The sequence below is a fragment of the Sturnus vulgaris genome, chromosome Z (genome assembly GCF_052056855.1).
Source record: "Sturnus vulgaris isolate bStuVul1 chromosome Z, bStuVul1.hap1, whole genome shotgun sequence".
NCBI lineage: Eukaryota > Metazoa > Chordata > Aves > Passeriformes > Sturnidae > Sturnus > Sturnus vulgaris.
Window position 1 is genome coordinate 50,438,455 of NC_142283.1, and position 25,495 is coordinate 50,463,949.

Below are 25,495 nucleotides of genomic sequence, written 5' to 3' on the forward strand. Positions count from 1 at the left end.
GTACTCTACTGTAAGGTTGAATTCTGGATTATTTTTAATTAAAGGAGTATTAGTTAGGCATCCCTCTTATTGGCAACAACTTTCTCATCTTCATCCAGCAGACTGCATGATTCTTACTGAGTACTTAAATTACTCTCTGAGAGTAGGACTCATATTTCTATCAATAACTTATTTCTTTCTTGCAAATAAGGTAAATTCTATTTTCATTTTGAGACAATATGTATCACTTTTCTTGCAAACTGGACCAACTGTAAATCCTTGTATAGGAAAGATAAATAAAGCAAAGGATAAGTTTTTTTATCTGAAGTTTTGATAACCTGGTTAAAGAGAAAAAAATTAAATCAAGTCAAACAATATTTTAGACAAATTGATAACGTTTTTCTTTAAAGTACCGAATTTTCACAGTAAATCTCACAAATGCTATAAAGTTTAAGCAAAATTAATAACTTTAGTCATACCTATTCCATAATAAGTTCTATTCATCTTAAGTTTTAGCCATGTACTTGAATGTGTGTTATAATAATGCTAACAATTTCTGAACATTTCCTCCGTGTTTTTGTTATTCTGGAATGATATCAATGAGCTGAAGTATGGCTGAGAAATGAAATTGGCCTGCAGTTGCTTCTGCAAACTAAAGTGCAGAAAATTTACTCTATCTTTTTAGTTCAAAAGTTCACCTTCAACCGGGAAACGTATAGGTAATTGGAGTCTTTATTGCTTTCACCAAACACAGTCCAGTGCCTAGAGAGATCTGCAGTTTCAAAATGATGCAATAGAGGTGACAAATGACTGCCTACAGAAAAACGAGTGAGACCTAAAAGAGTGTTGCAGATAGGCATAAAATGAAAATAAGTAGCACTTGTGTAAGAGTTTGAAATAGCTGCAAAATAGCACACATCACTTTCGCCTCTTGAAAATATATGTAAGGTTTGAAAGCAGTATTTCAGAGAAAGAGTTGACTAACAAAGGTACAAGATTTGATAGAGCTTCCAGAAAGCAGAAAATGTGTTGTTGAGCCTGGAATCATGAGTTTTACTTATGAGTGACTTTTGATAAAATCTGACTTTCTTAGCAGTCAAAGGTGAAGAAACTAAGGTATACTCTAATCCTAGGGACAACCGTGGTATTAAAGTTAACTTTGTGTTGTGAGCCAGTACTGTGAACACACTGCTTTGATTGTCACAATGCAGTTGCAGCTGGGCCATGTAAAACTCTGAACGACAGAATAGGAAATTGACTAACATAGTGTCACAGGGTCATTGAACCCAGAATGGCTGTCACTGAGCCCTGGAGGTGGAGGGCGTCTCTGCACAGACAGAGTTTACAGAAATTGAGGTGTTCATCACCAGCAGTGCTGTGCACCTGCCATGCTACCCCATGCCCTCATCCATGCACCTGCCAATGCAATGTTCAGGAAATTTATCCTCCTCTGACCACACTCCAGGGAGCTACTAATCAAAAAGTGTTATATGTTTTGTTCTTATTGTAGATACACTTTGGGCAAGACCACAAGCTACTGAAGTAAATGGGAATTTTGCTACTGATTTTAAAGTTAGCAATATAAAAGCCATTACCCAAACAAACCTGAAGTAAAACAAACCCCAGATCAAGGCAAATGATTCTGTCAATTTGTATAGATGTACTCTCCTGCCTTTTCAGGTCAAATCATCTTCAAGGGCGAAGATGGTGTTTGTTTAACACATTTTATGCATTATAAAACACCATAAAATTGAAGAGTAAACTGCCATAGCTCCAAGAAATTATACTGTTCAGGATATGCCTATTGATGTCCAAGAAGTTACAGTAATTTATATTTAGTAAGAATCAAGTCCTCTGTGTTTCAAGAAACTGAATATGTATTTTTCTCTTTGCTGAAGTGGTTTCCATGAAAAATTATCTTCCAGTGTTATGAATTGAAAGGCCTGTTCTATTATACATACTGTAATGTGGCATTTTATTCCAGGTCTGGAAAATGAAAAAAAATACTTGTACAAGATTAATTTTGTCCTTAAATTCATGTTATTCCATTGATAGACACAAAGCCTTTTGACTGAAGCAAATAAATTGTGCACTGAGTAATATAGATCAATAGCTTATGTTTTGTAGGTGAAAATACTTTGTAGGGTGTTATCCTACCGAGCTGATATATGATTGTTCTGTAAATTATCTTTAAAGAGTAATCACTGACATATTTGCAAAGTAAATAGAAAAGAGTTCAGTGCAAGGAAAGCCTCTTAGCTATTTTTTGTCAAGAGAAAACTAACTAATAGCTACTGTCTCCAGTGTCAATGTTTTTCTCAGAGCCCACTAAAATGAACAATACTCTTTCTTTTGACCTTACTGCACTGTAGAGAATGTCCATCATGACAGATTTCTATTGTGCAATCACAAATGGCTTGCTCTAAGAAACAGAATGTTGAAGCCCCTCACAAACTTTCTGAGTTAGCTTAAAAGCTTTGATGAAGATTATGTAATATTTATGGGTTAAATGGATGAAGATTTTTTGGTCCTGTGGAAAATTTGTGACATTTTTGTCATGCCTTGGGAAATGTTTTCATTTACAGCAGTAGAAGCTGATGCTTGTGCATTTTAAACCAAGACTTAACGACACAACTGAAATGCTTCTGATTCTGGAGAAAAGAGATTTTTTATTATTTTTATAACCCACATGTCATGATACAAAGCTCTATTTTGCATTTTTACCACTACCTTAATTGAAGCCTCACAACTGTCGAAAGATATGAGGAAAAGCAAGGGAGGCTACTACAAGTGATGATGTTAATATCATAACAATGGCATTCTGTTAATTAATTCTTTAAAGATTATCCCTTGCCAAAACACAGTGCTAACCTTTTACTTACTTTAGGAATATCTGCAGATACCGTTTGAAACTGAAATTTGTATTTATTATTTTTTTATATGAAAGTTTTAGTGACACTTTTTTTTGCAACAGTATCACGGAGTCCTTTTTCAGCATTAGTCTGGACAAAGCCGTTTAAGTATCACAGTATTTTAAGTCAAATAGGATAGCTCCATTCATTTCATGATGCAGACTATTTTATCATGCTGTTACTGAGACATTTATTCTGAAAATTGAACAGTGTTTTTTCCCAGTGTTTTATTTAACTGAACTTGATCTATGTATAAGAATTGATGTTTAGGAGTGCTAAGTCCCATAAGTAAAAAAAAACCTCTTGGGAGTTTCATTTTTGAGCAGGCCTGATAAATCTCATTAACACTTGATATCTTCAATGTCAGAGATCAAATAAAAATCCTTGATGTACCTGATAAAGTGTAAAGGATATTTACATTATCCCTTGCTGTATATTATGAGCTAACCTTCACAAAAGTTTGTTTCTCCAAAAAAACCCACAAACCTTGTTAACCTTTGCACCATAGTAGGAAATCTATACATTAAAATCTAGCAAGCAAGGTTACAACTCCTGTATACGCTTAATTTTTTAGTGTTATCTAGATGGATTTAGGGTTCTTCTTTTGGTATATTTCAGAAGAAAATCTCCCTGAACAAACCAAAAAGAAATGCTCTCTAACCTTCCCTTCTGTGAGCAGTTAATAAAAGGCAACATGATGAAATTTCTTTGATGATGAAACTACCAGCACCTACTCATAAATCCTTAATTGAATGAATATTTAAAAATGAGAGTAGATACAATAATGCTATGCCCTAGGGTATCTCATATAACAATAAGAAAGATCAGCTATGAAATCTGATTCCAATATTGTGGAAGTAATGGAAGTCAAAACTGCACGTGTGCATTTCAGGCAAGGATCACAGGCTACTTCTAAATGCCATGAGCACTGATGGCTCCAATATGCTGACAGATTTACAGGTATGTCATAGATATCCTTTAAGACTTCTTAATTTCTTTCTATTGACTAGAGGGACTTCCAAAGGAAATTAATGAACAAAGAACTCAAGAGGATCAAATAAGCAATACAAATGTGTCTAATAATGGCAGACATATGTAAGTATAGAAAAGGTTAAGCTATTTGGTGAATTAAGTACTTGGGAAGCAAGTGATTACTGTAAATGCATCTTTTCAGAGTAAAAGGATCTTTTTAGTTGATATTTCTCTCATTGATTTTTGTCAGACCTAAGTGACAGAACATTTCACGGTTGCTTATATCTTTCTGCTTTTTTTGAATGAACTTGCTGATATGCTTGTGATAGACTTTAGAAGAAAAAAATCACTCTTAAAAGATTTCTATATTGATGCAGACTTTTATTAATTTTATCACATCATATTTTGAATAGATACTCTATTTAGTTTTCCATTTTTTTAAAGGTGGGATTGATGTAAGGATGCTAGCCTAGCCCTCACCATCTTTTGTTTCGTGTGGTATTTTACCATCAGCACACTTCCAGATTGCTAGCATCTCAGGCAGAAATGATTCCTCAAAAATTTTTCACTTTTGTTTTTAGTAGCAATGACAACTTGTTGTTGAATCTTACGAAGTTCTTACCACCAGCTATATCTTGTTTCAAAGAGTCGAGCTCCTTGCATGCCTTCCACACAATTTTCAGGGTATGTAAATAATCTTTTTCATCCAAGGATAGAGTTGAATGCAGGGAAAACAAGGACCTAATCTCTAAAAAATACTGTCAAATTTAACCAATGTAAGACAGCTCTTGCATAAATGTCTAGTAAGCAAGATAATAATTTCTACTTGAAAAATAGAAAAATGAAATTCCGTTCAAATGTTGCAGGTTCTTTGCACTTTCCAAGGCTTTCTGAATGCATTGCAGTTCTTTGGAGGTAGTGTCCTTCATTTCCAGATAAAAGTTCCTTTTTTGGTTCCTCTTTTGTTTAAACTATGCTTCTTTCTCCCATAAGACTTCAAGTGCACCAATTACAATTCAAATTCTATTTTTAAGACAGAGCGTGGGTGGCACTGGGCCCATTGATAAAATGATCAATTAATTTTTATTTTTACTGCATTTAAAAGCCTTGTCCAAGAATCAATGCTGTCAAATATGGTAAAAAACACAGAGAAAAATTAAACCTGACATAAGACAAGAAACTGCAGATGTTCAGAAACAGAAAGAAAAGCCCACTCAGGATAATGCTTGTTTTGTTAAACGGGTGTATTTCTGCAGAATAGCAGTATAGCTATTACTAGTTCTTTTAGTGGACATTACAGCTATGAAAATTTGTAGGAAATAGGTGAAAAAGTATTATATGTGTGTGTGATCCTGCCAAGTCTGAATGGCAGCCTAAGAAAAAGCAGAATACATTCAAAAAAGGAAAAATTATATCTGATCCTGTGGGAGATAAAAATAGGTGACATGGTTATTCACAGTACTGAATAAAATACGGTCAAAAGGGAGGGAAATGGGCATGGAAGTCTCTTTCAAATGAGCAAAATTAGCTTCTGTTTGATAGAAAAAAGAAATGAATGCAAAAGATGAAAAATTATTAATGTGAAATTAGCAAAAACCACATAGCATTTAAATATAATTTCAATCTAAAGTCTTCAGATGTTCATATTTAAAAGAAATATCTCCATAACCATCACCCTGCAAAATGGTTGATTGTAAAGTAGGGGTTAGAAACAATACAGAACATCTCTATAAACAATATAGAACATCTCTATGTGCAGGACAAGGGGGTTTGGTTCTCAACTTGCTGTAAGTGTTATTAGCTGTTGTTCCTAGAATACCTAGTAATCACTACAGGGTTAATTTAGATGAATATTTCATCATGTCCTGGTCATAGAGAAATTCAGTATTTATAAGGGAGTGTACCACTGGAAATAACATGCCAAATGTAGAGAAAGTAGTATTCATCTTAAAAATACCGTGATGTTTGAGAATATATGTCAGACTTCCTATTCAAGTATTTAAAAAGTTGTTCAATTATGTAAAACCTGAATCAGAGTTTAAGCAAGACTTAAACCTGTCACTTATCATCTACCACAGATACACTAAATATATAATTGATTTGCAGAAGGAGAATTGTTTCTTGAGTTTGAGGAAGGCTAGTCTTTTTTCTTCTACAGAACAAATTGTACTGTCATACAAATTTATTGTTATACCAAATTTAATTCATTAGCGTTTTAAAAAATCTACTTAATCCTGAATAATGAAGCATAGGTGTTATGACTATGCCTCTTAAGGGACTGAAATATGTACAAGTACCTCATTTCCACCTAAACCATGGTGCAATAGTAGAAAGATAAAAATGAAGAAAAAAATATAAACTCAAGGAGTAGTCTGATTATATGTATTCTTTAAAAATAGAAATGGTGATTTATGTCAAGTTATATGTGCAAATTAAAAAAATGCTGCTAAGATAGCATTATTGTGGAGAGTTTTGTGGAAGACTGGCTATGTGAGAGAGGACATGATGAGATTCCACTAGTCAGGAGATAAGGCCTTGGGCAAGAATATTGTGCCTTTGAGCAAGGAGCAAGGCAATCACGGGATGTCAAAATAAGAATTAGCTTTTGTTAAAACAAGAATTAGCTGTTGCAGTGAAGCAACCATAGCCATCGGAGTTTGTAACAGTATGTGTGAGGATGATGCCCAGCAAGGCCAGAGCACAGAACCAATGATGAGCTTAGCTTTTGCAATATGTATGAGCTTTATTATCCTGTCTATATAACTGTAGCCTTCTGATCAATAAACTTGAGGCTTGTTGATCATCATCGGATGTGCTTGTCTCCCGTCGTCTCTGACACATTATAAAGACATAAGGGGACAAGACAAAGACTGTTTTCAGACTAAATGTAGCACACTTAATTTTGTATATATTTGAAATTAATTCTTGCTATGGCAAGACATGTCAGAGGAAAAAATAAGGTAGAACTTTTTGGAAGTAAAAAGTGATTTGGTTTGTTGTTGCTCAATGGACATTTCCAAGAGAGGGAGTTGTCATGGACTTTTGTGGGCTGAGAATGCTCTGATTAAAGTGATGCTATTTTGGCAACAAAAGCCTGTGCAATAGACTGCTCACATAATGAAGTAATTTAACAAATCCAGGTGGTTGGTTCTACAAATAAAAGGGCTGGATGATCAGATGGACTTCAGTGAGGCTTTTTCACAATATTTCATTACATTGACATCTGCTTTTATAAGTAAACATGATTAGAAAAGTTGAAAATACGCATATATAGGTTATATATGCATTGGTTTTAATGTTACTGGAGACAGAGCAAAAGGATTGATAAGCACATTTCATATAATATTTCAGAAAACATATTTATTGAAAGAACAGGAATTTAGAAATGTTGTAACAAAAAATGTAATCAATGAGGTAAAGAATAGGGCCTGTAACCCACCTGTCCAAAGCCATGGCATTGAGTCTCTGAGAGGTGGGTTTGAGGGAAGTGAAAGATACCAGATATATAAATGGCATCCTCTTCCACTGCATGAAGATCTCTTCACTGAAATGTACTGGAAATAGGATTGTTGAAGTGGTGCAAATTTCATTCAGAGAAGCTCTCCCTCATTGCCCTGATCCCTTCAAATTGCACTGAACTCTCATAGCTGTATTTCAGCATTCGTCTGGAAGCTCAGCAATTGTAGCTATGCATCAGCTATAAGCAATTTTTGCAAGAAGGCTCTGAAAATTGAGAGTTACTAGCATGCCTGAATTTTGACTGACTGTACGATAAATCAGAAAGGAAATTTTCCATTTGAAAGCATCCAGGTCTTTTGATTTTGTATGCTTTTTCAAGATTATCTATTTCTTCACACACTTTTTGACTTTTAAGTGCTGAATTGAGCAAAAATGATACACTATACATAAGAGAACAGAAATAAGAGTTAAGGCTCAACATGATGGCCAATTTAGATCGGCACCAGGGCCAGGATTTACAGTGTCTACCTGTGGAAACAAGCATGTGAACTAGTCATGGGAGGTTCATTTTACAGTGTATTGAGAGAAACAGGTACTTTCAGAATGCAATGCATCTCATTCCAGAATAAAAATATTAAACACAGAGGATGATTCTGTGTTCCAACAGCACCTATTTCCCACCATTTGCTGCAATGACAGCCATGCTCAGCTACTTCAGGTGTAGAAGACAAAACTTAGCTGACATGAACTGAACATTGAGCTTCTGACTAAAAAGTTTACTCAAAAAGTCTTACTGATACACTGCACATTTGACAACCATTTGCATGTCCATGTTTTTTTAAATTTAAATTAAACCCTACAGTCATCACAGAAAGTGATTAAGATATTTGAAGTGTTTTTCTTCTATCAAATTCTGTCTTTAATGTTAGGTATAATAAATTTTTCTCCAATGAAAGCAATTATTAATGAATATCAGTTCGTCTCACAGTTACAATATATTTTGGCAGACTGTAAGCCTAGATACAGTCTCAGCATTTTTGCAAAAGTTAAAATACATGGTCCCTTTATTAACTGTCAGTATTGTGGTACATCCAAGATTTGGTTTATAAACACAGTGTGACAGCCTATGCTGTCTTTAGCAAATCAAGGATTAAAGTCTGTTTGCTAGTAAATGTGAGCTGGAAAGCAGATTGCCCTGATGAACCCCAAGCTGAATGTAGGCCAGCATGTGCCCTTGCCATAAGGAAGGTAAGTGGTATTCTAGGATACATTAGTCACAGTATTGACACAGACTGAGAAAGGTGATCCCACCCTTTTATTCATCACTGGGGAGGCCACGCATGGAGTACTGTGTCCAGTTCTGGGCTCCTCAATATGAGATAGGCATGGACATAGTGGAAACAGTCCAATGAAAAGCCTGAAGATGTTGATGGGACTGAACCATCTCTTCTAAAATAAAGGGCTAAGAGAGCTGGGGTAATTCACCCCGAAGAAATGAAGGCCTCAGTGACATCTTATCAATGTATATGTATATCTTAGGAATAGAGGAGAGTGAGTAAAGAAGACAGTCAGGCTGTTTACAGTGTGATCAGTGTCAGGGCAAGAGGCAGTGGGCACAAGCATTAACACAGGAGCTTCCCTCTAAGTATCACTTTGCCACAGTGAGGGTGACAGAACAGAAGATTACATTACCCAGAGGAATTGTGGACTCTCAATCTTAGGAGATATTCAAAAGCCACCTGAACATGGTCTCAGAAATTGGCTCTAGGTGACTCTGCTTGAGCAGAAGGTTGGGTCAGAAAACTGCAGAGTCCCTTCCAATCTCAGTCTTTCTGAGATGAAATATATTTTAAAAGGTCCTGAAAAGTATTTTTTAACAGTTAATAATATCAATAGGTGACAGTAATTTAATTTTTTTTTTACTTATTTATTGCAATGATAATGCCTGGTAATACCACAATTTAAATTAAATACCATAATTTAAATTAAAAAGACAGACTTTGAAGCATCAAATACATAGAAAAAATGATCCTGAAGTTTGCACTGCCTTATTTTTGACACATGGAACAGTCTTCAGCTAGAAAAGACACTGATATTTCATTTAATGAATTCCAAAATAGATTAATAATTATACAGTTTTTTCTAAGCTTTTACAACTGTTGCTGAATAGCAAAAAGCTATGAGTTGTAGGTCCCAGAAAAGTTCTCTGTCTTGAGTGCTAGAGGATGACTGTCTTTTTTTTTTTTTTTTCCAATGGTTTGGGTTGGAAGCGACCTTAAAGATCACCTAGACTCAATCCATCTTGCCATGGGCAGGGGCACTTCTCACTAAACGAAGTTACTCAAGACTCTAACCAGCCTGGCTTTGAATACTGCCAGGGATGATCAACTGACATCAGCTGCTCTGGGCAAGCTCAGTTACTCACCACCTTCATAGAAAATAATTTATTTGTTATGGCTAATCTACACCTATTCCCTTCCAGCTTAAAGCCATTCCAACTTGTCTGATCACTACAGTTCCTGACGAAGAGTCCCTCTCCAGCATCCCTGTAGGCTCGTATCAGATACTGGAAGGTTTCTGTGCACTCTTCACACAACCTTCTCTTCTCTAGGCTGAACAGCCCCAAATTTCTCAGCCTGACTTCATAGGGGAGGTTCTGCAGTCCCCTCATCAGCTTTGTGGCCTCCTGTCAACTTGCTCTGATGGCTCCCTGTCCTTCTGTTGTTGGGACCCCAGGGCTGGATGCAGCCCTGCAGGTGGGGTCTCAGCAGAGCAGAGGGGCAGAATCCCCTCCCCTCTGCCCACGCTGCTCTGGATGCAGCCCAGGACACGTTTGGCTTTCTGGGCTGTGAGTGCTCATTGCCGACCCATGTTGAGCATTTTGTCAACCCTCAAACCCCAGTCCTTCTCTGTAGGATTTTTCTCAATCACTTTTTGGCCCAAGCTGCATGTGTTACTCGTGCAGAAAGTGGTGCTACAGTTTTCAAAAAGCAGGCGAGTGTCAGGCTCATAGGATGAGCCCCCAGTGCTATGATTGCTCAGCTAGTACACCAAGAACTGCTCTCTTCTGTGTCTGTCTCTCAGCAAGCAATGGACCAAGTTTTTATCTGGGAACAGGCACTCTGAAAGAGGATTCCTTGCTAGGGAAGAGACACAGTTTTCTATTATGAATGTCTGTCTGGTCTTAGAAATGTTAATAAAGGCAGAATTGCTTTACTAAAAACAAGACCATATACATGCTTCTAGTCTTAAGGAAATCCTTTGAATCCTTTATCAGTTTTATCCAAAGTCACATGAAACATATTGAAAGATAGTAATGTTTGAGTTAAAAAGAAAAGGAAGACTACTGTGGTCTTTTTCCCACGCTTTTTGAAATAAACAACACTTATATTCTACTCATAATACAAAAGTAATGACTAGGAAAAAATTAGCGTCATTCATTGAACGCATGACATTAAATAATTCCTCAGACTGTTCCTTTCAGCATGTCTGAGTTCCTTTGGGCAGCAATGGTACTACAAATTATTATTTTACGCAGCAATAAAATTCTTGGAAAGTTATTTCTGTTTTTATTTTTCTATGTCCAGTAAGATTAGATTAATGTTTCTGATCAAATTATTTGCAGTTTAACAAGTAGCTCCAGAAAGGATTTTCTTTACCAAATGCAATTCATTATCATTTTTAAAAATTGTGTATGAATTATGACTATGCATGTTAAGGGAACGAAATATGTACAACTACCTGATTTTCATCTAAACCATGTGCAAATGAAAAAAAGTGCTGTTAAGGTAGCAAAGTCTCACGAGAATATTAAAATAAGCATAAAGAATGCCATTGGGTAATAGGTATTTTATCAAAGCATCACAATAAAGGCAACACTGAGAGGTTAGTAGTGGTGTAACCTGAGATCCTTTATTCAAATCTAATTTGAGTGAGAGACTGAACTGGTCCCCTGCAGATCCAGACATGAGCAAGAAGAGAAAAATACCTGTTTCTATTCAGTCTCCCCTATAACGTGTGGTTTTTGTTCTCCAACAGGCATGTTGCTCAGGAGCCCAAATCTGAGTAACAAATTAATGCGTGGAAACCCTCTTTCACAAACAGGTTATGGTACAAATGATCAGGAAACCAAGAAGGAAGACACTGAAGCCCTACTTATTTTCAAATCCAAGTGTAAGCAGAAAAGTGATTCATGCTAAGGTAAAGAGAGGAAGAATCCAATGCCAGATAAAATTTCCAGTAAATACATATCATCTTGGTTTAAAGCTTTTAGAACATATCTGATTTGGAGAAAGGATACTGGAGCTTGTTAAAGCTTTGTCTCATTTTCCATCATGAAATATTTGAATGAGTCTTAAAATTAAAACTGCTGATTGCCCAACTACTTTTTTATTACAGTATTTTGTGTAATGGTCACATTAAGTCTAAAACTCCTGAACACTGGCAGAAATTATACATATTCACTGTAGATATTAAACATTAAGAGGTTTTTTTGGTCATGTGATGGCTGGAGTAGAAGATTGGAATTCTTGCAGGTATTAAAATACGGGCAGACATTGACACCAGTCATGAGTTTATCTCATGGAAAAGGTTTATTGCAGGATACTGAAAGAAAACATGTGAAATAGTTTTTCATTGAAATGCAAGTCAGGTATTGTAATTTTATTTTTTTTTTATGAAAGGGCATTTATAACAAAGATCCTTGTTTCTGCCTGTGATAATATCTGACTTATTTTCCAAAAAAGTGGTCTCTGCAGTAATGATCATCCACACTGAAGTCATCTCCAGGGTGGAAGTTGAGCACTGTTTCCTGATTGATAGAACTGAGCCTGGCAAAACCACGATTGGTTTTTATCTGAGTCTGCCTTAATTTCGTTCTGTAAGTCCTATTCATTTCCCCGAACAGCACTGAAGGTCTGATTATTAGAGATACTGAGCATTCAAACCTCAATTTTTTTTTCTCAATTAGCAGCTTGTTTTTGCACTGTCATTCCAAAGCAGCATGTAATTAAAGATGCAATGTATAATTAAATATATTACAAACAAAGGAGCTGTGTATGTTTTAGACAAGAATTAAGGTAATGTGTTAAGCCAACCATTAAGTAAAAATGCTCAGATTCTGCTTCTTTGTGAAATGGAGGTTCTTGGGACTATTTTTATAATGTGTTCAGTTCTCATGTATTAGCCTTAGAAGATGTCAAATATATGAATGGCATAAAGAGATTTCAAACACACTCTCTTCAAAAAAGTAAGAAAAATTAAGACAAAAATAATTACATTGTTGTTTCCAGTGTATTTATCAAAATGGAAAAATACCTGGAATATTATAATAATTCTAATAATAATAATAATACAACAAGAAAAAAAACAAAGCATTGTTTTTCAGTGGAGGTGTAATTTGATTAGTCTTCATCAAGACTGAATATGTACAATGGTTTACTATCAATATATTATCTTCTAATCTCACTATGGGGGGTCTGTCAATGTACTGAAGAAGACTTCAAGATCATGAGTTCAATGGCGAGCAGAATGATGAACTGTGCTCATTCCACTCAAGGACATCATCTCTCATAAAAGCAAGCAAATGGAATTCTTGTCAAGAATACTAATGTCAATGGAATGTCAAAAAAGGAAAAAGTGCATTTAATTTCTTTTGGGAGCTACTATGAAAAATAAAGAAAAAGAGTTTGGATAATGACCTGGGAAAAAAAGACATCAGAAGAGTCCAAAAATAAAATGTTTATGCATTTACATAAACAACAAATAAATAATTCTTGCATGATAAATAACTCTATACATTTCTTGTTTAAACAAATAATACTGTTTAGAGTAGTACATATAATAATGCATATATAATACTATATATCGTTTATAATCATGGAGAGTCAGAACAAAAAGACGCCGAGTGCTTTGTTAACAGAAATAAATATAACTGAAATACATCTTCCAAATCAGATGGAAAAGTTTTTAAAAGTTATAATTGCATCTAAAATCTATAGCTATTGTGAAATACTGTGTTGATTTTATTCTTTTGTTAGTAGGGGTGCTTACAAAATCAAAAACATATTTTTGCAATCTTGAGCTCATTTAGTTGAATTCATTGTAGAGGAAGGAATTTGCCAAAATTGCTGTAGTTTTCAATGAACATACCCTATTTTGTACTTACATTGCAGCAGCTTCCAACTCAAACCTTCCCTGTGTCAAGCCATTGAAGGTAAATGTACTCTCTTAGAGAGTATGGGAAATAACGTTGTGTCCTACAGTTTAAATTCTATCCTGAAGTTCTGTTTGGGTGTCAGCATGAGTAAATATTTAGACTTTGCTAATGAAATTACTCCTCCTGTTCACAGGAAAGCAAGTGAAAATGACATGAAGACTAAAATACTCCACAATTTTTTTCCCACTGTTTTCATTGGTAATCAATCACCTGTTCTTTAAGGCCCTGAACCTTAATCCAGGGACTGGGGGAAAGAGGATTGGAAGAGAAGACCAGGTTGAAGACCATGTTAGGAACATGAATATACTACACAAATCCTAGGGACCCAACACAGACAGTGGAATTGAGTGCACCCTCAACGACCCTGCAGATCACACCAAGCTGAGTGGTGCCACTGGTGTGCTTAGGGGAAGGGATGCCATGCCGAGGGACTTTGACAGGCTTGGGAAGTGGGCCCACAAGAACTTCACGAGGTTCAACAAGGCAAGGTGCAAGGTCCTGCTCCTGAATGAGTCAATGCTTTGTCAGCACAGACAGAGTGATGCATTGCTTCAGAGCAGCTCTGCAGAGGAGGTGCAGGTGGATGAAAAGCTGGGCGTGACATGGCAATGTCTGTTCGCAGCTCAGAAAGCCGAGTGTATTCTGGGCTTCATCAAGAGCAGCATGGCCAGCAGATTGAGGGAGGTGATTCTCTCTCTCTCTGCTTTGCTCATGAGAGACCCCACTTGGAGTGCTGCATCCAGCTCAATATAAGAATGACATGTACCTTTTAGAGAGGGTCTAGAGGAGAACCACAAAAATTATCAGACGGCTGGAACACCTCCGCAACAAAAAAAGTATAAGAGAGTTCAGATTGGAAAAAAAAAAGCCCCCAGGATAGCCCCCATTCTACATTTCATTATTTAAAGGGTAGTTTGTAAGAAATACTGAAAGAGAATTTTTGCTAGAACTGGTAGTGACAAGACAAGGGGTGATGGTTTTATACTGAGAGTTAGTTTGAATAAAAGGAAGAGATTTTTTATGGTGAAGGTGTTGAAACACTGGAATAGCTTGCCCACAAAAGTGGATGTCCCACCATTGGAGGTGTTCAAAGTCAGATTAAACAGGGCTTTTAGCAACCGGTTGTAGTGCAGGATGTTGATGCCTATGTCAGAGGGTTTTGGACTGTATGATCATTAAAGATCCCTTCCAAACCAAAGCATTCTAAAATTCTTTAGATGTGAGGTTTTGGCAGGACCTCCGGGTGCCTCCTGTGCACCCACACTGTCAGGCCTATTATTTTGTGTAAAAAGCAAAACGGCTAATAGTTGCTATACAGTTATTCATTGCAGAAGCACATCAGTCTCAAAAGCAAAAGCAAAGCAAAGCAATGGCATAAAGCAATGGCAAAGCTGCAGTGGCAAAATGCAGTGGCAAAATGCACATGGCATAAAGCCATGGCATAGAGCCCCAGCTCTCCCTGATGCATGTTCTTTTATTGAAACTTTCCAACTAGCTAAGACACAAACTCGGACCACTACTCCTTAACCTATTAGAATTCTGGTTTCTTAGCACGCCAGGCTACGTATAGACTACATTCATGGCCTAGCTTGTTCTAACTGAAAAATGTAAGCAATATTCTTAACTCTATTATGTCTGAAGCTAGGTTCTTGGAGCCTCTAAGGAAACACTAGCATGTTTTTCAACCTCCACTAGAACATGTCCTACTTCTCAGGCATCTAAGATCTTTTACTCACTAAAAGCACTTAAAACTTATTCCATTTACTTACTTATTGTCTCTCTCTTATGTTACAACCTAAGTCTTCACCTCTGCCTTATACGTGAGAGGCCTAATATACTTCATCTAAAGGTTTCAACTCAATCCCTGCATTCTGATCTTTCCCTGAAGGATTCAGAGAAACTCCTGACTTACTGACTCCAATATCTAACACTTTTGAGACTTTACCACAAACAGGTAAACATTAAATGTAGGGATATATTGTATTGGTTATTTATGCTAGCATATATAATTGCATTTTCAAGTTTTTTCTCTTTTGTATGTTTTTTGGAGTTCTTATTTTAACATTTTCTTCAAAACCACTGTAGTTATACGTGGCCTTTTTTATTTAGTAGCAGTAGATGGTACTTTTCTCTGTTGGCAAGCAGTTTGATGAGTCAAGTGAGGGATCAATTGTTTGCTTACTTGTTATGGTGCAGTTACCAGATGTTTTGGTTACTGACAATGAATTAACATTGTATGAGGTATATATATATTTAGGTGTCTTTTTTTTATCCTCTATGTTATACCTCTTCCATTTCCACAGTCTCCCACTCAAAATGTAATGTCCTATTTCTGTTGCAAAACGATGGAAAATTTATGTCTCACATATAACAGTTAGCATAGTTCATTTCACTTAGAAAAAGTTTTAAATGCACTAAAAGAAAATGAAAATCCATATCATGTGATTCTGATGTGATCTCTAGGGAATAATCCTTGCTGTTAAAATAACAGTTATTAAAAATACAGCACACACTGTGTGCATATGCAGAGCAAAAAAGGAGGCCTGCTATTTCAGTACCTTATTGATGTTAGAATTTTGATTTGATTGGTACATGAAAGAAATCCTTACTCCAAGATGAAAATTTATTTTACTTTATTTGCATAGTTTCTTAATTATTTTACTCTTCTAAATCCTGTGTGACTTCTAGAACATCTTGAAAACCGTCATCTCAGCACATCATTCTAATTATGTGATCACTTGGCAATTTTTCACAGTAAAAAGGTCAGCTGCCTTCACAGACTAACACATACCTTTGCGCTATTTGTTCTGGCATTGTCATGGTTTTTCTGGAAGGTTAAATTAGTTTAGAGTGTTTCATAACTGTTCTGCTATATCATGCTTACTACAGAGAAACTAGCTACTGATTGTCACATCCACCACCTTGTCTTTGTCTCTGTGTTTACTGAGCATTAGATTCAACTGCATGTCATTCCACATCACGGTGAATGTGAACTCCAGAACCTCAACAGCTTCTGGAAATCCTGAGTGCTTGAAGGTCACTGCACTACATTGCCTGCAGATGTCAGGGAGAACTGAGATTTGTGACACAGACACTTCCTGGTTTGAAGAAGCTTGTCCATCTTCATATCCTGTCTGGGTGGACACAATCCTACCATGGTGCACCATGGTGTTATCCTTACTGACCTGACCACATGAGTTCTCACACTGCCTTTTGTGGATGTCAGAGAGAAGAGCCAGGCATTCAAGATGCTCCTTAACAGTAAGGCAGCTTCTTTCCTTATTCTGTTTCTCTTGAAAAACTTGTACTGTACATAACTTAGTGCAGTTGTGCTAGCTGTTTTACCATACTTTAGGTTTTTCAAACAACATCCCAGTTTTGTGGCTGGAGTTGTAGCCACATCTGCTTTTTTCCCTAGGTTGTGCATATTTATGGGCAAGTATTTGAAACTGGTTCCCTACCACACTGTTTCATCATTCTTTAGGTTTTTCTTGTTAACAATGCTCTTCACTCTCTGTTTTCCACCCCTTTCTATTGTTTACTTCTTTACTTGGTTGTGGCTTGCAGTCTCATTCCTCCATGTTCCTAGTGTAAAACTCTTCCAACCAGGCTGGCCTGCCTCTTGAAAACAGTACTCTTGCCAGTTCCTTGCCAGAACTATTACATCTCTCTGTGACAATCCATGATTCTCAAAGGTTGTGTTATCATAAAAGCCAAAACCTTGATGTTTACACCATTTTGGATGACAACACTGGTTGATGTAAATAATGTATTGATAAGAATTATGCATTCCCTTCAGCTGCTCTCAGGACACTAAACTTAGTAGGAGCTGAGTGACAGAAGGCTTAGCCTGGAGAAACATCACATGTAGCTGAGACCAAACCTTTTAACAGCACCAAGAGGTGCTACGTGATGCTACTGGGATTCTTCATTTAACTGGGGTAAAAGTACCCGGTTCTGATCTGAATTAACTAGGGAGTTATACCACTTCCTGAAACGACTTGAATCTGGGGTGTTTGTGATTCTGTTGATGATTTGGCAGGCTGGCTTTATTCCTATAGAAAAGCGACATTAATTTTTGATACGTATTTTCTTTAAAAATAAGCAGAATTTCAAAATGGGTCAAACGTATTTGTCTTGTAGATGAGAATAAGGTTTACCAATGCAGAGTGTTCTGACAATTATTTTTTCATTGCCTGAAATGGTATTTCTGATAATGTTCTCCACTGTTCTCCTATAAAATTTCCCTGTCCATGAAACTGAAATGAGCTGAAATGAAAACTTGTTTAAATTAGTATGAGAGTACCAGTGTGAATGAAAAGGAGATGAGCCTTCTGTTCTCCTGCACCTCACGTGTTGGCAGAGGTGTTTCCAGCTGGAGTTTCAGCAGACAGAAAGTCACCAAAGTCACACAAATATTCCTTAAAACTCTACGTAGATTGTCTACCAAGACTGAAAAATGTCTTTGATTGAAAAAAATGTATCTAATAATCTAATAGCTTGACAATTTTCACCAATGATGATGTAGACTGCATGAAGCATTACCACAAAGAAAAGCATCTTTATATCACTCATTTATTTATAAAGATAAGGTGTGTGGAAAAAGTTGAAGGTGAAATACTTGTGCTGAAAATTCACCAAATTATTAGATATACCAGATTTTCACCTCCAAGTCTGTTATTTGAGTACATCTTCCAAGATGATCAACCTATATTTCTGGAAGAAAATTAGTTACTCCATGACAACAGGGATGATCTAAAGATCAAAGAAATGCTCTTCAATAGAAGCAGATCAGTGATACATAGTTGACTATGAAGCTGTGGAAAATTGCATTTTAATGAAGTTGTTATCATTCAGATTATGTCATGGATGAAGGTGGCATTAAGGATATATTAACAATGTAATGTTCTGGGAATACGTCTTTGTGTCAAAAACCCTGTTGGTGAATAACAGAAGAAACTAGAGGAATTTAGGGAGTGTGTAACATAGCCTGAAAGCAGTATATCAAAAACCACAAACCCTCTTCTTTTTAACCATATTATCCTTAGTATTGCCAGGTTTGATGAAGAAAAGAAGCAGAAAAACCAGTCAAAGCAAGAATGTCACGTAATTGTACATTAGACAACTTTTATTTGTATTTTTTTTCACAGGATGGTTTAATTGGAAGGTGGCTCCATGTAAAATTAGCTAAAAGGCTCCTTAATTTAGAGCATGAAGACATATCATGGTTCTATGGCTAAAATTTGACGATTAAGTTTGAATAGGAAAAAAAAGTTGAGGCAGCATCAATATTAACCCTTCAACACTTTCCCTCTGAGGGACCATGTCCATGGTCAAGATATCCCCAGAGGGCTTGTGAATGACCCATGCTGGGGGAAGGACATCCCCGATGGACTAAATGGACATGAGACTTTGGCTGAGGGTAAAAGAAGCCTTTAGGCACACAGCCTCACTGCCTGTGCTCCCTGCCACCTAAGCTGCAGGCACAACCTGCAGACAAATTGCAGAAAGTTTTATAAATGGGGAGGAGACAAGTGTTTGTGTAAGAGTTCATAAACCTGTTTGTGATCGTGGTTTACTTTACGTAGTTACTGAGTCAGTGAGTGGAGGTTTGCATTGACTCAGTAAGTAAAATAAATTCTCCAACTCTAGAGTGCTTTGTCTGCAACTGATGATAGAAGACACCCATTCAAATTTGCTACTCATTCTAATATTGTCATAGGTAAGATTCTGTGAGGTACCAGAGTTATTGGCTGCTTTTGAGAAGTTGAAAAATTTTAAAGTCTGTTAGCATACCAGGCAGTCAATTCTCCATTCCTTTGTTTCTTTCTGATTGGTCAGGAAAACATCCTGTTAAAAAACTCCATTGAAGCTGAAATGTCTTGTGGGAAACATATCCACCTCCACAAGACACTAATTTTCCAGTTAAAAAATCTATTATAAAAGTATTCCAAAGTAGGTGTAATTATAGACACACATCTCCGGATAACAGGACAAATGCTCCTGTGGCGAAGCATGGTTTAAAGACAAAAAGTAGAGCTTGATCTTTACTGATGCATGTCAAATAAAAGTGTCTTGTAAAAGGCCATAGTACTGAAGATCTGTTGTCTTTAAACATGATTCTCACCAGCTTAGAGAAAATGAATTAATTTTTGGTTTAGGAAAAAGGGAAAAGAAAAGACGGAGAAGGGGAATGATGAAAAGAGAAAAAAGAGAGAAAGAGAGAAAAGTAAGAGAAAGAAAGTAAAGAAAGGAGAGAAAGAGAGGGAGAGAAAAAAAGAACTAATAATGAACTATGAAAGGAGATACATAAGCTGAAGATGGTAAACAGCAGTGAAAGGTCTCTGATGACCTGCAGAGCAGTTTGCTGAGTGACTGATCAAGTGACACAAAGTAGTCCAGAACCTCACTGTGAAATTATATCATGAGTTATTATATGAATACAGAGCATACTGTGTTTGCCTCAAATCATAAGGAGATCATCCGTTTAATATAATAATATTCTACTTTTATATAACCCTAACTGAAAGTTAATGAAAGATAAAACTTCATACAATAAAGATATTCTGTAATGGAAAATATAAACAATTATTTGACAAAATTAAAAGGAGAGCCAAATACTAGGTCTACTATGGCATCACAAAGCTTTAAATGTTGTGACTGTTGCTTATGCATAAAGTATTTTGAAATATTTTTATATATAATTTTATGCAATTAAAATAATGCTATAATTCGAATAAATTCAGAACTTGATATAAACATAATTTATTTAAATTATTGTTATTTACAAGAAATTTATGAGAAAAAAAGCCAAACAAAAAGAAGGTTGTTAATCTGTAAAAACAGACTGTAGAAAATAAAATCTAACCTGAAAGTATTTGGATTTTTAAAGTCAAATATTGACAACTAAATTTAAAAACAAGTAAAATCTTGAATTATATGTATAGCTATATGTCCTTAAGTGCAAGGGCACAGGCAAAATACTTACCACTAGGTATTGGGAAATCACGTGAAATGTTACTCCATCACATTTTTCCTAAAGTTTTGCTTCCTTTTAAGAGGTTCCTATGTATGGGTTAGTGCTACTGAGCGTAACATTGGGTTTGCTTTTTTCAGTTCTGTTTTTCTGTGCTGCTAATTTAGAGAAATTAATTCCCTGTTGATACTCTATTCAGGCAGGATTTGTTGACTGTGAAAGTTGCTATACTGCAGGAAAGTGGGAAGTTCTGGGAAGGTCTGGGAAGGGAAGTTCCGGGAAGGGAAGTTCTGGGAAGGGAAGGGAAATTTTTTTATTGTTGCAGTCCTCTTCTGATCTTCATTGCAATTAAAATATATTTCTCGGACCATATATCACAAATACTGTTTCAGTACCTTTACCAGCGCTTAATTTGAGCTCTTTGTATGTTATCTTTTAAAAATTATTTTTAGTTTGGGTATCACTTTTTCCCTTTTTTTTTTAAATTGCTGACAGTGTTCCTTTTCTAAGTGAGAACACATTGTATGCAAAGAAGTCTACAAGAGAGACTAAGCTCCTTATGGCTTTGCAAGTTTACAAGAGATTTACAGTTTGAATTGGTACTTTGTTTTCTGGCCTCTGTAGATTGAAAGAATGTAAAAGAAGTAATCTTCAAATATGTTCATTAAGTTTTCTCTGTTGGTAGTTCCTTCTCATTTTATGAACAGAATAACAAAGACTAGACACTCTTACTCAGCTCTGAACGTAGGTGATTTGCCAGTCAATACTTAGTTTGAAAAGGAGTGAGGTACTTATGTCCAAGTCATCTTCTGGAGTAGAATCAGAGTGGGAAAATCCATGTAATAATAAGCTATGCATTGAACTCCCTCGTATAGGAGTAATCTTTCAAGCCATTTACAAATCTTCAAGTTCCAGTTCTACAAGTCATGCTGAAGGTAAGTTGCATAGATTAGTCATTCATCATTCAGTAAGGAGTACTCAGTGGATGAAAGGAGCAGTGAGGATGTTATGTCTTACCCCATCATGGGAGCTTTTATGCACAGCAGATATCTGAAGCAGATAGCCACATCTGATAAGGTCCCCAGATTTTGCAGTTCATGCAGCAACAACATGACTGAAACTGGCAAGGTCGAGGCAGTGACCCTCTGTGGGTTACTTAATAGCAAACCACGGCATTCAGAAAATGGCTACTACAAGCAAAAACCTTTTATAGATGGCTCAGTCCAGTGGCTTTGAAATCCTGCGATGGAAAGGGTTTCAGAAAGTAATGTATGTCCCTGGACACAGCAGCAATGACTGCCATGACTTCTACAGCCTTCTTAAAAGAGCAGACAGAAATGCAGCACATAATATTTGCAATAATCATTGGTCTATGTTCCCGTCTTCTTCTTTTCCCTGTACATATCTCTAAAGATCTCCCTTTCCATTACATAAGGATATTTGAATTCCACTGAGCTAAAGCACAAAATCTTCTGTATGTGGTGTTTGGAATTCCAGGCCTCTTTGCTTCCTTTATAAGATGACCAAACATGGAAATAAAAGCAAAGCAAACATTCCCCCCACCTCCTGCCCCTTGTGGAAAGGGAAGGATGAAGATTCTGAATATGTGCTAAAACCTGGTGTGTGATGATTGTTTCTCTCTCTTTGCTCTCTTCATTACTGGCAGCTCTCAGATGAGGGGATGTTATCTGGTCTCCAGCAGCTGCAGGGACAGGATGCTGGTGACAGCAAGTTTCGGGGAGTACAGAAAGAGGGTGTCCTCTGCTGGAGGAGTCCCCACTGGCAGAATCCTGCTGCTCTGCTCCTGAGCATAGTCAAATTGTCTGTCTATATAGGAAGAAGTCCAAAACATGAGGAAGGAAAGGAGCAGCAGCATGTGAGGGAGTGATGAACAAGGTCAGCAAGCAAATGTCCTGGGCTTCCTTTTTTATGTAATCAGCAAAGCAGGGCTTAAGCAGAGTCATCTCAAACATTAAGCAATGATTCATGGCATCGTTATCAGGGAAACCCACAGAGCCTCTCTGTAAATCTGAGATTTACATGAGATTTACATGCTGAGATGCCTTTTTGAAATGGAGTTGCAGGGCTATGACTTACTTTGTTGGGATTACAGAAATATGATGAGATTACAACCATTACTGGAGTACTATAATGTATGGATACAGAGTTTTTAGAAAGAACTTGCTAGGAACACAAGAATGAGCAATTTTTTTTTTATGTGAGAGAGCAGATGGAGTAAAAGGAGAAGCATATGGGGATGGATGATGAGTAAATGAGGGCTTTTGGGTAAGGATAAAGGAGTTGAAGAGTATAGGGGACATTATAGTGGATGTCTTCCATAGATTGCTTGGTCAGGAATTAAATTAGATGAGACTTTCTTCAGACATCTGGAAGCAGTCTCACATGCACAGGCCCTGATCCTCTTTGGGGATTGAACCAGATCAATATCTGTTGGATGGACAGTACAGCAGACCAAAAGCAACGCAGGAGGCTTCTGGAGAGAACTCATGACAAGAGGAGGTTTATTATTTAGGACTATATGGTCACAAAACAGGACAGGCTTGTTGACTTTTTCACAGATAAAGAAACCCTTCTTCTAGCTGTATCTCATAAAATTTTTTACATTTATCTCTGCCTTCTGTTAAAGAATTAGCTACTTTCCCTTTAGATATAACCATATTTTTTCTGTCAAAGGTGCAGAATTTTGGAAAAAAACCAGCATCTTATGAGTGTACCACAGAGTGCTTTTCCATTCTCATGACAATTTCACCTTACAAGAAAAGACAAGTAAAGACAGGCTAAGGACAACTAAAACCAGATTGTATATTGTCTAAATATTTCAGGATCTACTTTATTTTGTCACTGTATGTCATTTGCACTTACACAGAAACAGAATACATATTTTTGTGTCATGATATTTAAATGGAGAAGAAATATGACTGTAATTAATATTGACACTGAAATGCACACATGATTATTTTGTCTCATAATTAATGCTTTTCTACTTGATTTTTTTCACCAGCCTCTATGTGATGCTACACTGTCCTAGGGTGATATTATGGTGTTTGTATCTCCAGTCGTGTGTTCTGTTTGTGATTGGTATTATGTCCTGTGCTTTCAGGACTGACTCTGAAAGTGAAGGTTTGTTTTGTCTTGTTATCAGCCGGCTCACCTCCCCCATGGTCTATGTTTAGGAGACGTTTTAGCTCTGCTTGCTTGTCTGCTTGCTTGCCTGCTTGCTCGCTTCTGCTTTTTTTTTCCTTCCCTTCGCTTTGCCCTTGCTTTTGCTTATTAGTTAGTTCAGCTAGGCAGTCCAACTTTTTCCCTGGACTGTTTCTTTTCCACCCCGTCCCCTCCCTCTCCTGGATACCATCTGAACCTGTTCTGGACGGGGACCTGGGAAACCCCAAGAAACACCGGGAGTCTGCATTCTGTCACCTGCAGCAGTCATCCCCAGCGCCAGAGACTGATAACTGGGTGACCACTCGCCGGAGAGACTGAACTTGTCATCCCTTCAGAACGGTGAAAGAAGTTTTTTTTGTCAGCTGGTGTTGTTTTTTTCCCTGTGCTGGGGAGTGTTTTGCTTGTTAAATAAACAGGTTTTTTTCTCCACTCCTCTCTGAGGAAATTCTTCCCGAACCCGGTGGTGGGGGGAGGAGTCGTGGGGGTTTGCTGTCTTGGGGCTCCTTCCGGAGGTTTTCCCCCAAATTTGCCCTAAACCAGGACATACATATACAAAATTAATTTCCATCTGAAGTCCTGTTAGGAAAAGAAGTTTATATGTTGAGCTATACTCCAATTCAGTTCTACAACAGCTAAATGTTATTTTGGCAGTAGTAAAATAACAGGATAAAAACTGAAGAGTTCAACTAATTTACCATATCTAAATGAAAAACAGACGATGTTTCTCCACCCCGATAGCATCTAATTACTGAGTGCAGTTTCCCAGGAAACAAAAATACCAGGTGTTTTTTCATTTAGTGGAGAAAAGATCAACAGATCAACCAGGAGAGGTTTTCCTGAAAATAAATTATCTCCTTTGCAAAGGACATGATCATCTTGGAAAATGCATTTGAGATAATGCAAAAGAAAGGGTTCAGTGTAGAAGAAAAACAATAAAATAAATAAAGACTTTCATGGTCAAGGTGCAGGAATTTAACACAATACTGAAAATTGCCAAAGTTGTAACATTTCCAGGTGTCATATAATAATTCAGGAAAGGGATGCCCCCTTGCTTTCTGGGTTTTCCACCATCTCCTAGGAGTCTTCTCTTCTCTAGGCTCTACCTCTCTAGCTCTGTCAGCCTTTCTTCACAGGAGAGGTGCTCCAGCCCTCTGATCATCTTCAGAGGGCTTCAACACAGGTAATTCCTGTGCTGGGACCCCAGGGCTGGATGCAGCCCTGCAGGTGGGGTCTCACAGAGCAGAGCAGAGGGGCAGAATCCCCTCCCTCCCCTGCTGCCCACACTGCTCTGAATGCAGCCCAGGACACGTTTGGCTTTCTGGGCCACCAGTGCTCATGGCTGGGCCATGTCCAGCCTCTCACCCACCAGCACCCCCAAGTCCTTCTGGGCAGGGCTGCTCTGATCTCTTCATCCCCCAGTCTGTGCTGGTGCCGGGCATTGCCCCGACCCAGGTCAGCACCTTGTAATTGACTTGGCAAGATCCCTTTGCATGGCATCCTATTCTTGAGGCTTCTCAACTGCACCACTCAGCTTGGTGTCCATGGCAAACTTTCTGTGGGTGCACTCAATCCACTGTATATGTCACTGATGAAGATATTAAATAATACAGGTTTCAATACAGACCTCTGAGAGACATCACTTGTCACTGATCCACATCTTTACATTGAGCCATTGAGCTCTGTGTGCAACCTTCCAACCAATCCCTCATCCACCAGATAGTTCACCCATCAAATATAAATCTCTCTGATTTAGAGAGATACACTGGAGAAGGAAGATGATCTGTCAATAAAAAGAAT

The 25,495-nt window shown here is 37.2% G+C and overlaps 1 pseudogene; it reads left to right on the top strand.

Moving 5' to 3' along the window:
- Positions 1 to 25,495, top strand: part of LOC148219840 (uncharacterized) — an 84,936-nt pseudogene that overhangs the window by 8,711 nt on the left and 50,730 nt on the right.